This window comes from Podarcis vaucheri, assembly GCF_965113315.1.
Source record: "Podarcis vaucheri genome assembly, chromosome: 13".
In the NCBI taxonomy this organism is placed as follows: Eukaryota; Metazoa; Chordata; class Lepidosauria; order Squamata; family Lacertidae; genus Podarcis; species Podarcis vaucheri.
The window spans coordinates 31,402,583-31,418,661 of record NC_138751.1 but is presented as its reverse complement, the minus strand read 5'-3'; the positions used below and the strand labels follow the sequence as shown (position 1 = coordinate 31,418,661).

General features: G+C 43.6%; 1 protein-coding gene across 1 annotated transcript in view; it reads right to left on the bottom strand.

The window, feature by feature from the left end:
- The window catches only part of JUP (junction plakoglobin), a 58,517-nt gene that overhangs the window by 35,203 nt on the left and 7,235 nt on the right, over positions 1 to 16,079 (bottom strand). The gene's annotated exons all lie outside the window — the stretch shown is intronic.

Below are 16,079 nucleotides of genomic sequence, written 5' to 3'. Positions count from 1 at the left end.
CGTTCTTGACACAACAACAGTGCATCCATTGCAAATTTATTCTGCTTCCGTTTGTTCTACAAGGCACACACACCCCGCCAGTGCTACCACATTATTGCTGTCCAGAGAGGCTATAGGAGGACAAAAACCAAACCAGAACATCTGTGGCATAAAATGTTATGGGATTTCAACAGGATGTTATGGGATGTGCTCCGAATGGAAGTGAAGCAGTGCAACCACCCCAAAACTTCTGCAGCTGCAAACAGTGGGGATTGCATGTGACCTCCAGTAGCATCATGAACACAAAGCATCATGAATGGGCAATAAAAACCCTCAGACAATCTTTACTTAACTTAGTAAAGAGGGGCTTCAGGTGTGGAAAGTATGAAGAGCTGCACTGGTGTAAGCTTCATGGCTTCTGCAGATCTCCACACCACAATTCTTCCCTGTTGTACCCCTGAGCTAGCACTTCTCTCCATGGGAGATGCAAATGTTCTCTCTCATTACAGAGCACCTCTGAGAATAGAAGGGTGAGCTGCCAACACTTTCCCTGGCAGCTACCAACATCTAAAGTCACTTGCGGAGTGGCTGGTTTACATAGACATTGGAATAAAGTGATAAAGTTCCAGCTCACATAGTAATCAGAACAGTGAGATATTTTCTGTACCACTTTAGGCTGCTTTGTGAGTTGCATGTTAGAAATAAATAAATAAATAAATAAATAAATAAATAAATAAATAATAATTCACACTCTGCCTAAAAGCATCCAGAGCAATGTATGAACCTGAATGCTTCCCAGTTTGTTTGTGGGGAGGGGATGGGGGTACCCTGTACATGTCAGGAAGACTTTCTCTTCTCCTGATACAGTGGTGCCTCGCAAGATTAAAGAATCCGTTCTGTGATTCTCTTCGTCTAGCGGTTTTTTCGTCTTGCGAAGCAAGCCCATTGAAGGATTAGCGGATTAGCGCTATTAGCGGCTTATCTGCTGATCGGATCAGCTGATAAGCGGCTTAGCGACTTAGAAAGAGGGGGGGGAGGGGAAAAAACCAGCAGGAACTCGCAATACATTGTTGTCTTGCAAAGCAAGCCCATAGGAAATTCGTTTTGCGAAGCACCTCCAAAACGGAAAACTCTTTCGTCTAGCGAGTTTTCCGTCTTGCGAGGCATTCGTCTTGCGGGGCACCACTGTACACAGTTTTATGTCTGCAGGGATGTTTTTCTTTCTTGGAGAGCATTCAACTCCCCTCAAAATAGCAAAGTCCAGGAGAGCTTTACCACATGATTCTACAGTCTGGATAAACTGCCCCTAACCCTTAAGATAAACATAAGTCTCAAAATGGGTGTGGATATGTAACAACTTCCAACGTTTAAACCAGGAAAGATAGCCCATTAAATCTTTTCAAACACACTGTGATTAAGAACTTGATTTGAGGGACAGAGTAATTACCACATGCAACTCAAAGGGGGGGGGGAATTACATACGAAAGGATTCCTGTCTTAGGTACTTGTCCTGCATTTTGATCTGGTTTCCTCTGTTAGAGGGAGGAAAAAATGCTTTGGCTTTAACAAGAAATGGTCGCTGGAGTCAGGCCAGTTTTTAACTTGGCAGTGGCCTCCCTGATGTCCCTGCTGATGAAACACAAACATACACACACACAAGCTGATCTTTCGCTTCTGAGGAAAGAAAGTTACAGTACAAGCTTAGTGAAGAGCCAAAGACACTCCTGATTATATTTTGCAATCAAGCAACAGTAATCTTGGAATATTTTTCCAGCCCAGGTCTTCATTCCATTACTCCTTGCACAATTCCCGAGTGTAGAACTTGGAACTCCTTCGCATTCTATCCGACTCCTAACCTAGAAAATAAGTGCTTAGCCCTCATGACTGCCAGACACATGTAAAGTAGCACAGGCTTGTCTCAAGCCCCAGAATGCAGTCTGTTTGCAGAAACAGATCAGCTCAAACAGGGGGTGCAGCAGGGAGACGGCTGTTCGGGGAGGGGGCCGGGGAGACCCCCGTATCACAAGCCTGAACACTGCATTATTCCCAGAGCTACCTAGATCAAGATGAGTGTCCTGATACTCATCAATGCCAGTATTCATGAAGGGATTTGTTTGTGTTGGAAACTCATGAATGTGCAGACACATTGCCACAAGGTGATCTGCAGACGGTGTCTACAATGGTTCAGGAAAGCTGCTATGCCAAGACAAGCTTAGAATACAGATTATGTACCTGTGATTCAAGTGGTGCAGAGTATGCTGTACTCTGTGTTGTTTTGCCCCTTGTGTGATGCCCCTAACTTCTAGAGTTTTCTAATTTACAGGAAGTAGCACCTGCTTTATTCATAGGTGGCGTTCTTCTCCACAATAGTTAAGAATCTGGAGTGATTTCATATATGAAACTATGGCATGATAAAGATGTGAAAGGGGGAGTTTTTATATAGCATTTTATTGTTGGTCCAGCACACAATGACTCAGGGTTTATCGAGGAAATAACTGCTTGCATGCACTGTACAAGTGCAGCTTTATCTTGTTATGATTCCTTGGTTAACGAAGAGAAGCACCTATATGTGTCAAAGCATCTAGCCTTCAGGTGAGCAAAGTTTGTGTCCCTGAACAACAGTCACGTTCTTCTTGGGCCTCTTACCGGATTCCTGTTCCACAAGCCCCAACCTGTCTCCCATCTGTCCCACCTCTTCCCCCTTGTTGCGACCACACAACACTCCAGAACTCACCAAATATTTACCAATTTTTTTTAGAAGGGAGCAAACAATGCAGAGCAAGCAGATGGAACACATACTCATGCCTATGTTTTCAGCTTACTGTCAGGGATTCCTTATGTTAGTGTGTGCTCGTTTGGCTGGAAAATATCAACAACAGGCCAGGCCTGCATTTAAGACAAACTCTGGCAGTGGCGGGGGTGTTTTTCCTGTGTGCATTTGCAGGTCAAAAAGCGAAGGCTGTATTTTCCTGGACCAACTCTGCAGATCAAGGCAGCTTTGATCTTGGAGCCTTGAGGCATCAGCCTGCAGGAAAACCAAACCAACACAAGGCAGAGCCCCCACAATGCTGTTCTTCTTGTGGAAAGCATCAGTAGCAAATAAGTCACCATCTGTGCAAAGAGATAGGAGGGGTGTTGGGGGGGTTGTGTAAAAATGGAATGGCTCTCTAAGCAAGCTGAAGCCATTCTTTTGGAATTCAACACCAGGTCTTCCCCAGGGAAAGGAGACTCTTGGCACCGGACACCACCACTCTCACAACAGTGGTGGACCAGCAGTTTCCACTGCGCCATTTTGTACTTCCTGGGGAAATAAGCAGTAGCTGCTCTCAGCTGTTGCGTGTTCATTTTTATCTGAAGGAAACAAGCTGTAGCATTTGGCTCAGCGCTGGAGTTCTGGGCCAAGAGACAGATATGAGGGAGGAAGCCAAGAAAATGCTGGCAAGCATGCGTCTGGGGTCAGAAATGAGAAATGTATGCCCCATTAAGGTTCAAGAAGTTGGATGCTACTAAAGATTATGCCTCTCAAGTGTCCTTGATCGTCACGGATGCCCCTGCCCTGAAAGCCTTGTTGTCACACAGGTGCATTTAAAATAGCATAGGCACCTTTTAGATATGTCTGATATATACAAAAGCTGCTACAGACCACTGAACTGCCCACAGAAAAGTGAAATGCCTTCAGACACCTCAAAAGCCATCCCATGTTTTCAAAGAACTGTGTCATTGCCTTGAAATACTGCTGTTCTGCATGTCAGCAATCCCTCAATTTCTAAAGTCTTGTTCTTAAAAACTTGTTTCTTCTCTCAAAAAAGCCATTGAGCTCTCCATAAAACATTGCTAAAGAAAGAACAAAAGTGATATTCCTTACAGCAAATGCCGTAACAGCCCACCTTGAGGGATTCTGACTCTCCCTTTAAAGTTCATTTTTAGAAGATCAACCTCCAGAAACATCAATGTCTCCTGGTATAGCAACATAAAACCAGCAGGTTTCAGTCACCAGGGGCCCAGTACCATTCTGTGCCAGTGAACAAGTAGGTAGCTCCATTCCATTTCTTTAGCAAGCAAACAGTGGAAAGAAATGTTAGTAAAAGGAAGAGTTTCCTTAGCAAGATGCACAGGGAATTGGGAGATGATTTTAAGAAGCATGTAAGGGGCAGCGGAACTCTGGGTGCATCTGCACTGAAATTCTGCAAATGAGGACATGCTAAACCAGGGGTGGGAAACCTTTGGCCAGCTAGGCCTCCCCATTTAGCCCATGAAGCCATTTTGGGAAAGCCATGACTTGGGTAGGGCTTCAAAGGAACAACTGGGCACTTAATGTGGGCTCCCAACTCTACCTTTGCTGCAGGCTTGTTCAACTATGGGGACATTCAGTGAAAACCACTTCTCTGTCCCCATGCTGCTCTTTGAAGCTGTCCACCATGGCTCCTTTCTACCCCAACATCGTAGGTGCCCTTTGCAAAAGTGCTCTTTGAAACAGTTGTCTCCTTTAAACACTGGAGTGAGCAGGCAGGTGGCCAGTGGTCTAAAGGAGAAGAGAGGTCACTGCTTCAAAGAGAACTTTTGCAAAGACCTACAAAACTGTGCAAGTGATTTTGACAGGTGGGTGCCCCACCCACCTGTCCACTATGAGATCACAATAATGCCGCGTGGTTTACAGGTGACTGGCCCTCAATAAGGATCTGCCCTGTGGAGCCACAAAGGTTCCCCACAAATTGCCTTATAACAAAAGGAAGCATCAGCATAGCTCATTTCAGTTACAAACATCCTTTTGAAAGACCTTTCCTCTGAGTAGAAAATGTTTTAGTTCCAATATTTAACAGCAAACTGAAATATATATTAGGCACTACATATTAAATGTGATTAAAAATACTGAAACGAGGAAGAGTCTGTATGTAAGGTGGAAAAATGGGTGTGGGAATTCAAGATGAAAGGGTATGGAAATCTTACCCCACTCAAGACTACATGTCTCCACCGCTCATTTAAGAACTTTCTATTAGTACAAAGAGGTTCACATGCTGCTTTGGGAGGAGACTTCCAAGATTTAAGTCTTGTATTACATATAAAATATTACAAGCCACTCACAAATAACTCAAAGCAAAGGCTGCACCATGTTGATAGCAAAGAGCTCCATATAATTTCCTCACACCACACTGGGTCAACTGGGCTCAACTCAGCTGCCCTTTCAACCTGACAAACACCCCTACTCCAAGCAGTCCGAAAGGCTAAAGTCCTCACAACCCATGACTTGAGAACTTTTGTCCTATACCTTTGCAGGGAATTAGAGAATTCAGCATGAACCACAACACTGCAAAGCTTTATGGTCTCAAAGGTTGACCTGCTGTTGGATTGCCTCTGAACACGACACCCAAACATGTACAAAACATTTCTTAAGCAAAAAGATGGGGAGATTGTCTGCGGAGAAACGAAAGCCTACTTACCACCTCCCCAGTGGAAGTCCATCCTCAAGTTCCCAAAACACAAAAAAAGTGCATATGGATCCCTGCTACTGAGGGGGAAGGCATTACGCAGGGGAAGGAATAAGATAGGGATGGTGTACCTATGGCCCTCCAGATGTTGCTGAAGTCCAACTCTCCAGCCATCATGGCCCACTGTTCAGGGAAGACGGGAGTTGTAGCGCTCAAACAACATCTGGGGGAGAGGTCGATGGTTCCTCACACCTAAATTATGCACCTCCTCTCAATTGTGAGTTGTGACCTCTGGAAGCTTTTCTGAAAATGAGAAAGTTACTGATTTTTCAGGTAATGGCCAGCTATGCTCCAAGAGGAAAATGGCACTAGGGGGGCAAGGGCCACTCATGTAAATGTAGGCAGAGTGCAATGCAACAGCAAAGCGTGCAGCAGGCTACTAGATTATCTTTATGGGCTAGAGAGAAGTTCTCAGCATATTCGTACTGCTGATGCTGCATCGTCATCACAGCTGCACCATTAAATGGCCGACCATGGAACTCTAGCCAGAGTTGCTTCCGGCACCCTGGAAGGGCTGGCAAACCCTGCTGACAGATTGAGCAGTGCTGTTTGGGATTCTTTGCATGCTGCTGCCTTCCATGGAAGGGATGGGGTGATATAAATAGGAAACACATGTGCCAGTTGCATCACCACAAAGGGTAAGCATCCACCCCCAATGCTCCTCTTGAGCCCCGCTGCTTGAGGACGGCATTGCATCTGTCCAAGCAATTGCTATTTCAGGAATGCATGGTGAACTCTGCATTCAGATGCTACAGCGCCAACAAAGGACTCCCTCTTCCCCCAAGCTAGCAGAAGAAAAAAGACCTTTGGCCATTTTACACAACCTCACAGTAATCAGCACGACATGCGGGCAGGGCCCTGGTGACAAATTATTAACTCGCCATGACAGGCCAGGCGTTGACTGGTGTTGCTTCTAATTCCTTCTGAAGTGCTTGAACTTTCCAGATGTAATCTGGCTGGAAGTAGAAATTAAGTTAGGACACAACGGCCATGTGAATGAATCAGCTTGCTTTCATGCCTCTTTTCATCAGAACTGTGTGCACTCTGTGTAACATGATAAAAGGTCCGAGTCCTGGATCTCAATATATTTAAATCCTGTAATGAGAATTCATGCAATTCAGGCTCATTTTATATTCCGACTCCACATTTCCACAAGGAAGAAGCATTGTTGGAGGAATGGAGCAAGGAGAGAAAGAGAGGCATGAAGATACTATCATACTCCCCTAAGAAACCATGAGGACTAGAAACCTGCCTTTGTCTCATTGCAATATTAATAGGTACCACTTATTAGCACTTCAAGGCCGCTTAAAAAGTATTCAAAAGAGCTTTCGTGCACATCATGTAGTTTCACATGCCTCCTCGGTCATCCTTACAATACTCTATTTACCACTATTTTGCTGATGGGAAGGAGCATGCTGCTTTCTACAAAGTCAGGCCAAGGTAAGAGGCTTCCCATCTCAGTATTAGCTACACCGACTGGCAGCAGCTTTCCAGAGCATCTTTCCCAGCCCTACCTGGAGGTCTTGAGGATTGAACCTGGAACCTTCTAAATGCAGAGCAGGAGCTCTACCACTGAGCAACACCCTTTCCTAGAAGGGGGAACAGGTGGACTATTGTGGCTTGCTTTATACAACCCATGAGATGATGGCAGAGATGAGATTTTGAACTAAGGATTTTGCCAGTCTCTTACCATGTTATACAGTCATACCTTGGATCCCAAACACCTTGTGAGTCTAACGTTTTGGCTCCTGAACACTGGAAACCTGGAAGCGAGTGTTCCAGTTTGTGAACTATTTTTGGAAGCCAAACGTCCGACATGGCTTCTACAGCTTCCAAACGTTTTGTAAGTCGAACTGACTTCCAGAATGGATTCTGTTTGACTTCCAAGGTACCACTGTACTAGCCATTACAAAGGCTGAGTTTTCTCAGGAAGCCATTGTAACACACTAGACAGACTTGCCACCACAGTAAACTTACAAAGCATGGAACACACATACACACACAGCTGTGCTCTTAATGTGTCCCTTCCCCACCCATTTCATGGCAAAATTCTTGGAAGGAGGCAAAATCAGAGATGGGAGTGTATCACCAGCCATTTTACAGTGCCCTGAGATCTTTTGATGAAGGGCAGTATATAAATCTAACAAATAAGAAAAATAAATAAAGAACACACCATTTTTATTTTTGCAGGATGGAAATAGCACAAAGCACACCTCGGTCTAAAAATGTACAGGCCTGCAATTATTGTGTTCTTAAGGCAGCATTCTTTTTTAAAAAACAAAAACCAGATGGAGTTATTGTGATTAATTGCAGCATTTCAGGCTGAACATGAAGCTCTGCCAGACTTCTCTATTTATGGGCAAAGGGGGATAATTCTTTCTTCTGTCCAAAGTGCGTTAAATGGGGGAATCTTCTCCATGAATACACAGGAGAACACATGTGCTCATGTCTCGTTCATCATGTCTGTTACCTTGGAACAACAAAGTCACCAATGTCACCACGAGAAACCATTCCAATCTTGGGCACATCAACAAAGACAAGTTTAACACCTCTTCCTACTACCTACTACCTGCAAGAATTTTGCAGTCAAGAAGGGAGAGAACAAATTGAGCTTGGCTGTCTGTTATTCCACACATCTGTATGCTCCTATAGAAACTGTGTGTTCAATTTAGCTGCTGGAAAAACTCAGCTCATAAAAGGTTTCTAGTCCTCAGCATTACTAAGAAATCATAGTGAATACTTCCCTTCCCCCTATTCCCTCCCTAAAGCATCTCTGAAGAAACAGAAGCACAATTATGCCAAGTTAAAGCAATGTATGGATATTTGCGTAATAAAACAACCATGCCTGATCACTGGTCACGCTAGTTGGGAGTTGTAGTCTGACAAAATCTGGGGGATAGCAAGATGGGGAAGGCAGATCTATCTTAATCCTCAGAAAGAAACCTGGATAGTCTCCAATCCATAAAACAAGAGTGCTACATTGGACCATAAATATTTATTTGACCAATGACATCAAGGTTCATAAATGAGCCAGGATTTGAACTGGGCATGCTGTTTTCCCATCCGACACTCTATATTCAATGGACCAACCTGCTTTCACAGGTGTGGACAATAGGATAGGAACCAGCTCAGGAGTCTGCCTAAGTAGAATCCAGGAATAGGGGCACTGTGCTTCAAGAAAAGAAAGGAGCAGCTGCAGGTATTGGGGTTTTCCATACATCAAGGAAGCAATAGGGCTATAGTCTTCCTCAGGAACACTTCCTCTAATTGAGCTACAGCCTCTTAGAAATTACTCTACAGCAAGCCAGGACTTAACCAGCAAGGGGAACTGGCTGATGCAAGTTAATTACCCGATGTACTCAAACAAATGGGCTTGCTCTTCTCTAACGACTCACATATACAGCCAAAAAGCAGTTAATCTTGTTTGGCATTAATACCAAAAGTAGATGCTGTGTTTTGTTATGCTCACAATCCCACTCTACATCCCCTGCGTGGAGGGGAGGGTGGAGAGATGAGAAACAAAAACACACAACGTACTGCCACAAGTTGCCTTCTTACTAAATTTGCTGGCAGCTTGAAGATTTGGGTACACATAGATTGAATTAAAATGGTTCTGCAGAGAAGGTGCTTGTTCACAAGAGACAGAGACCCAGGGGGACAAAGGGCAGGTCTCAGCTGTTGCAGGCAAGACAAGCAAAACAAAAGGCAAAAATAAAACTCATCCAAGTGATGCTGTTTATCCAGCAAGGCTTGAGTGAAATCCCAAGTGCCTAGCGGCTTGAGCACCTAAAAATTTACATCATGTCATCTAGGCCTGTTGAAGTTCCTGTACTTGCTTCCTACCCTCTTCTGCATCCAGCCACAAACAGCTTTCCTTTCCTTTGAAAGCTCATTCCCACATTTCTGCATCTCTAAGATGCCTTTTCTGGCCTTGGGTTAGCCATTTATCCTGATTCTCTTTCCCACACAAGCTGCATTCAAGCTTTCCAGACCATTGGTATCAGCTTACAGCATGGGGTGCATTTTGTATCTTCCACAACAAATCTGACTCCCTGCTTTCCCCAGGCTCTCCTCTTTCTTCCAAAGATGAGCATGGTACCACTGAGGTTTGAACCACCTTAGGAAAGGCCACCTAGGACAACTGGGTCATTAGAGTCGAAGAGCAATGCATTAGGCTCAACTGTCTCCCAAACCCACAAGAGAAAATTATGGAGATTCAGATTTACAGGTCTTCACAAGTAGCCGGGTTTTGGTCATCCAAGTGTGAAGTATGACAACCCCCCTCCCTCTAGCTGTCAGTTAAATGTCAAGAAGTACGCAGGGTAGAATCCAGATGTCTTGACTTGATGCTTAGCAATAAAACCATGCTCTGCGTCAGGAAGCAGAAACCACCACAGTGCTAGTTAAATGAAGCCCATACGTCTGCATGCAATCGCGTCTGTATTAAGGAGCCTCGGCTTTTAAAATCTCCTCCCGCCCTGTTTGTTGAAAGCCATTTAAGAATGAAATGACTGAAGCATTATGAAATGCCTACAGGCCTGGCAGGGTATGCAGGGGGGAGGGAGAAAACCAATCAAAGATGGCAGATTTAAAACAGATCTTTCAAACCTCTATCTAATTAGAAACATCTTGGCGTCTCCTGATGTGTTTTTCCCCCAGCAGAGCCATTTTATGAAATATACATTATCTCAAGAGACAGGAGGGAGGCGGCTTCTATTTGTCAGGCGCATCTCAGGCAAGAGCAGGGTGCTATGCTGAGGGAAATAATAAAACTTCAAAGCTAAACAACCGATTGTCATCTGAAACTCCCTTAGAAAACCAATAAGGTACAAGTATGGCTGAGTGCACGCTGAAGATTTGGGGTCTTTTTCACTTGATTTGTAATTCTCCATGCAACATGCAAAATCACCATATTTCATACCACAGGAATAAGAGGAAAGGCTGTATTACTTCAGGAATGACTGTAAACAGGATGGATATGGCCCACAAAAGTACTTGTTCCCCACAGGCCCTAACAAATCAGAATAATGACTTTTGCCCATCTCAAGAAAAAAAAGGTCAACAATCTATATTTTAATGCCATTATCTCCATTTGGGTTATGTAAGGTAGCAGCTGCACGAAAACACACACACGCTTGGTAATTGTGAAGCCCATACGGACAGGTGACACCAGTTTTATGAGAGAGCCTGACCATCTGTGAGGAAACTGGGCTGCCCCACAACACACACGTCTGGCCCTATGGACCACTGGTGGAAGAACAGAGACTCTAACTTTCCTGCAGCAAACAGGGCACTGAGCCAAGGGGAAACAAAATTGAGATGATCCATCACAGAAAAGATCCATTGAGGGCACCAATTTTGGCCTAGCACAGGGCGCCATATAAAGAAAGACTGTGAAAGTCCGTTCCTGGAAATGGTCACCCAACAAAGCCTGGTTAAAGCAACTGAGACTTGCAATCCTAGAGGTTTGGGTTTTTTGCTGGGGCGGGGGGAGAGAGACATTAGGGCAGTAGATACCTAGTCAAAAAGAATAAAGAAAAGCTGCCCGAGTGTGGCATTCTTTTCTCGTGAAGACAGCTGTCCAGATTCCAAGACACAGAGAACCTTGCTATAAAATTGTGCCTGTGAGCCTCACACAGAAAGCTGCCCCACAACTGAAGTAAGATATAGTATGCTGCTTAGCTTCAGAGGAAGCCCCACTTAATCATTAAAGGGGCCTAGCTCCCAAACACAAGTGTGCATACAGGGTTGTAGTCTTTAGTTCAAATTTACTCACAGACTCCTTAAGTTGCAATGGCCTCTCTTGGTTATTCATACAGCCTATTGAGTTCTTTTCTAATTTTATCCACTTCTTCCTACAAGCTTTTCCCTGCTGAAAATCTCAACAACACACAGCAAACATTGACAGAGAATAGGCACAGGACCTCTTTGGATGGGCTGGGTGGAATTTGCCCTGATGAATTAAGGGAAAGCCTGGAGCTTGCAGGTGCTTGCAAGATGCTCTGATGAGAAGCAAAACCACATTGCACAAAGTACCGTATTAGAGTTCTGCACGCCACAAAAGTCAGCCCACAACTAGATATTTGTCTACATAAAGGAAGGGAAGGAGGAGTCCTGGGAGCGATTAAACACCCATGTTCCTTACCAAATTTATGAACACTAACAAGCTATTTAACCAACCACTTCAGGAATAGGAAAAATCCAAACAAATCTCTATCAGAAATTAAAGGGCTTGCTGGAAAGCCAGAGATGCCACCACCATCCAAACTCTGTGTTAAATACACTAGGTACTGGAGACAGTTCACCTGTCCTGCACCCTTTTCTTCCTGTAGAGAAGACTGTCCTAAATGAAATACTGTGGCTATCCCAGGTCTCTCTAGATATGCTTTCTAGAGAAGCAGTCACACACATTTTCGATAAGAGAATGGGGCCTACTCCGATAATGTTCACACATAAACCAACAGTTTAAGAGCAGAAATAACCGCTCATTTTTAAAATAAGTTTGCATTCCTGTTCCCTCTCCCTTGAACTCCTCTAAGAGAAAAAGGAAAGTTCAGGAGTGAAAGTGCAGTGGGAATCGGAAACTGAAGCAACTCTTCCTGTAAGCATGGGCCCAGCTGGGCTCCGCTCCCCCACCTTGGCCTTCTGCAGGCAGCTTCTGCTACCACATCATAGGTGAGCAAAAAGAAAGAGGTGTTTCGACCATCAAAATAAGTGCAGCTGACAGGCTCCGATCACTCCTGCAGCCTGTGTGCTGCACATGTGATGCAACGCAGAGACAGCATGGCAGTTCAGAGAACACCGATCACTACGTGAGGCCACTGAAGCAGCATCAGGGTTTCTAGGACTGTTGCACATCATCTCAAGCATGAATGTGAACCAAAGGGCTAAGAAAACTTACAGCGGGGAGCAACGTATTAAGTCGCAAACAGCATGGTCCTGTGGGTCTAAGATGCAAGACATACTTCCAGCAGTCCAGTCATCGTGACACCGCATGACTTTGAAATGAGTCACGTGACCTCCATACCCTGAAACTTGCTTCATAACTCTCGGGGAGGACACTTATCTTGTGCAATCAAAATACCTAAACTTAAGCCCCCAATAGGAGAGGAAGTCAGGGGGAATTCTGAGCTCAAATTCAAGATGTTAATACTCATTTGCACTCAGCTTACTTAAATGAACTGGGTATTTGTAGAAGAAAGGCATGGTAGGCAACTTGGAAAATGGGGGAGAGGTGGAGAGGAAAATTCAGTCATGATGAGAAGCTATCTGATGCACAGACAACCACCTGGATGCCAGTACACAGACAAACAGCATCAATAAATAGACCCCACATGCAAAGTGCACATTAGAACATTTGAAAGCAACCACTCCATGAGTCAAGCAAGCCAAGCCAAGCCAAAAGACACAGGGAAGACAAAGCTGCTAGCCAGTCTGGACACTGGATGAATCCAAATATTGCAACTATGCAAAGTCGATCGGTGGCAAGAAAATTATGTGAGGCAGCCATCCCCTTCCGGGGGCATGAAATGGCCAATGGAAATCCAGCCCTAGTCTCAACAGCCATGAAGACTACAAGCCTGCTTCCAAAAAATGCTTCCTAGACACAGAACCGAAAGCAAACAAAACACTGTGTCCTCTCTTTAACTATATGTCCACACACCTCCAAACAAAATACAGAGCTATATATAGAACCTTTGACTTTACTGAGGCTGGCAGCATAACAGGAAGTGAACCCTATATACAAGGAAAAACAGCACCCTAACTGCAAATGAAATTAAGGTTTGGCTTTCCAAACAACCTGCTGGTATCAGAGAAGACTTAATAAATTGCAGTTGTTCTGACATGCAGTTTCTGAAAGCCTCCCAATGTTGACAGAAACCATTTGAATGCCACTTGTTTCTTTGGGTTCGTTCGCACCGTGTGGCTAGACAAGACAGTGAAGGTGCATCCCTAGAGACCAATCTGAACAGACTTGGTACCGTTTATGATCCTTAGCAAGGATTGTCTCAACAGTCAGCAACAAGCTGCCAAAGGCTTGGAGGGGGAAAGAGCTTATTTGGAGCCAAGCCACTAAAAATGTACACAGTCCCAAAGTAGATGGCCAAGGATTTCAGCAATTTACTCACTCGCTACACATTTATAAAGATATCATATTCCCTTCTACCATCCAGATCAAAGCAACCAAACATTGGGGGGAGGGGGCACAATTCAACAAAATTAAAGACTAGGACACAGCTAAAGTTTCTCCCACATTGCTATGTAATACACTTGCCTACATTGTGATGTGATTGTGTTACATCCTTGCCCACTTTGCACAGAACACCTGCCCACCATTTATTATGCAAGTGCATCTATCCATCACATGGCTGAGTAGGTGAAGCTACAATAATGCAGTCTCAGCTTTTCGCTGTTCCCCAAATGTATTCTGCTTTCCCCATCCCTGAACTGGGAATGCGGTGGGCAAAATAAAAGGCTTGTTCCTGTATTAAGAGCTCTTCAAAGGAAGCTCCCTGTTGCCGCCCCTCTTCTGGCAACAGAAGTAGAGCTGGGTTTTTGCCCTCCCGCCCCTGAAGCCAGGGTTGGCCTGGCTTCATAAGACTACAATATAGTACAAACATAACTTTTATATGCACTGCTAAACAAAACAAAACATTGTGTGATTCGCTTTACTGAGATATTAGCTTTACTGCGGTGGTCTGGAACCAAACCTGTAATATCTCTAAGGTATGCTTGTAAATGTAATTCCATATACGCAGCACTGAATACAACCCTAAAAATAAATACTATACACCTTCGGGCACTAGGCAAAAACGTTCCTCTTTAACCAGGCCTTTGGCTGATTGGCATCTGATGCCCTTTTAAATGTGTTGTGGAAACAGACCTTATTGGGTTGTCTTTGTTAATGTTTTTATTATGCATTTTGTGGTTTTTATATTGTAATTTTATGTTGTGAGATCTATGGATGAAGGTCAGTACGCAAATTTAATAAATAAAAACATCAGCATCCATTCATCAAGTCTAGCCATGATCCCAGAAAACATTTCATCAGGCCATGACTAAGAAAGTGCACTGCTACATAACATTTTTTTATTTTTATTTTTGGCATACCTTTTGGTATCTTTAGCATTAACTATTTTATGGATTCACACATGCAAAGATCCACTGAGTGTTAATGGAAGCTAGAAACAAAACCTATTTTCCTATTGAAAAAGTTTGTCGTGTTTTTAGGGAATGAACTTGGGAACAGGAAAGGTACTGTATTCTCCAGAACAGTTATTTTCAATGACCCTGGGGGGAGTATAGTAACCTACAGGGCAGCATTGAATTGATTTGCATGTCAGTGAAAGAAGAATGGGAAATGATACACACAAAGACACAAACACATCCAGCAGGCCAATCACTGTCATGATTACATGTTTCTTCAAAATCCGAATCTTCTATCAGATCAGTAGCTGACCCCCCACCCCCATATTAAAACATTTCATATGTGAGAAAACCCAATTCAAATACATTAAAAATATCAACACGTGAAGTCTAGACTTTGACATTCCGAGTCCAATGGTTTAAATAATTTAAGATTGTGATCTTAACCTGCTCGGATTTTTCATGGCCTCCATTTTCCTAATCTGATGCAGAGACAGCAGAGATACACATTTCTTATTACAAACCTACAGCCTTAGGAACAAAAGTGGTCTGTAAACCTAGAATACATTAGCCTACAATTAAGGAAGATGTGCCAGACAGTTTGTAACTGGTATTCCTCTTAAATGTTCACATGATATCCTTTTCAGCAATAGCCTTTTAACCATGGACACACCCATAACATGGACTGCTGAGACAATAGACCATAAAAAATCTATTGTTCAGAAGTGGCTGCCGGGGATGTTTCTATGATGCCCAGATGTTTTCTGGGCTTCAAAACATCTTTCCTGGAAGACCAGTTAGAGGAAAAAGCTGGCTGCTGCCGCAATTAAGATGAGTTTGCCCCTCAAATAAAGAATCATTCCTTTCTGACCCTTTGCTTGCTAGGAAATCAATCACCTATTGAAACTGTCAAAACTATCACCAGAGTAAAAAAGTATTATTGTGCTCCCTAGAAAACTAAAAGCAGCCAAGTTAATTTAAGACAAATTTGCAGGGAAATGGATTTCTCATGACATTGTCTGGAAGCTTTCCAAGCTGAGGAATTACAGGGTCCACATTTCCAGAGACAGCTTAATTGAGTCTTCTGTGCTTTTTACAGCCTACTTTGATAAACATCAGCAAAGTAGGAGATGGGCAGAAAGCTTTCATTGCATCCATTGTTAGACCCATCTATTCATTTACGAATCACAGGTTTTAATATATGTTTTAAAACAAGGGAGATGCTCTTTCCATCCTAATCCCAAAAAGGGTGTTTAGCACTGATGCCATGGCTCTAAATACTCTACAGGCATCTCTCAATTTAGGAATTGTACTGATGTTTGCCAAAGAAACAAAACTGGTGGGTCAATTTGGAGAAAGGGCTTAACTTTAGTCAATATGCTCTCCAAAGAGATACCTGTGGCAATTAATGCAAGTTAAATACATAAGGCTAACAAAACATTAACCTTTACCGAGCTGTTAGCCGGA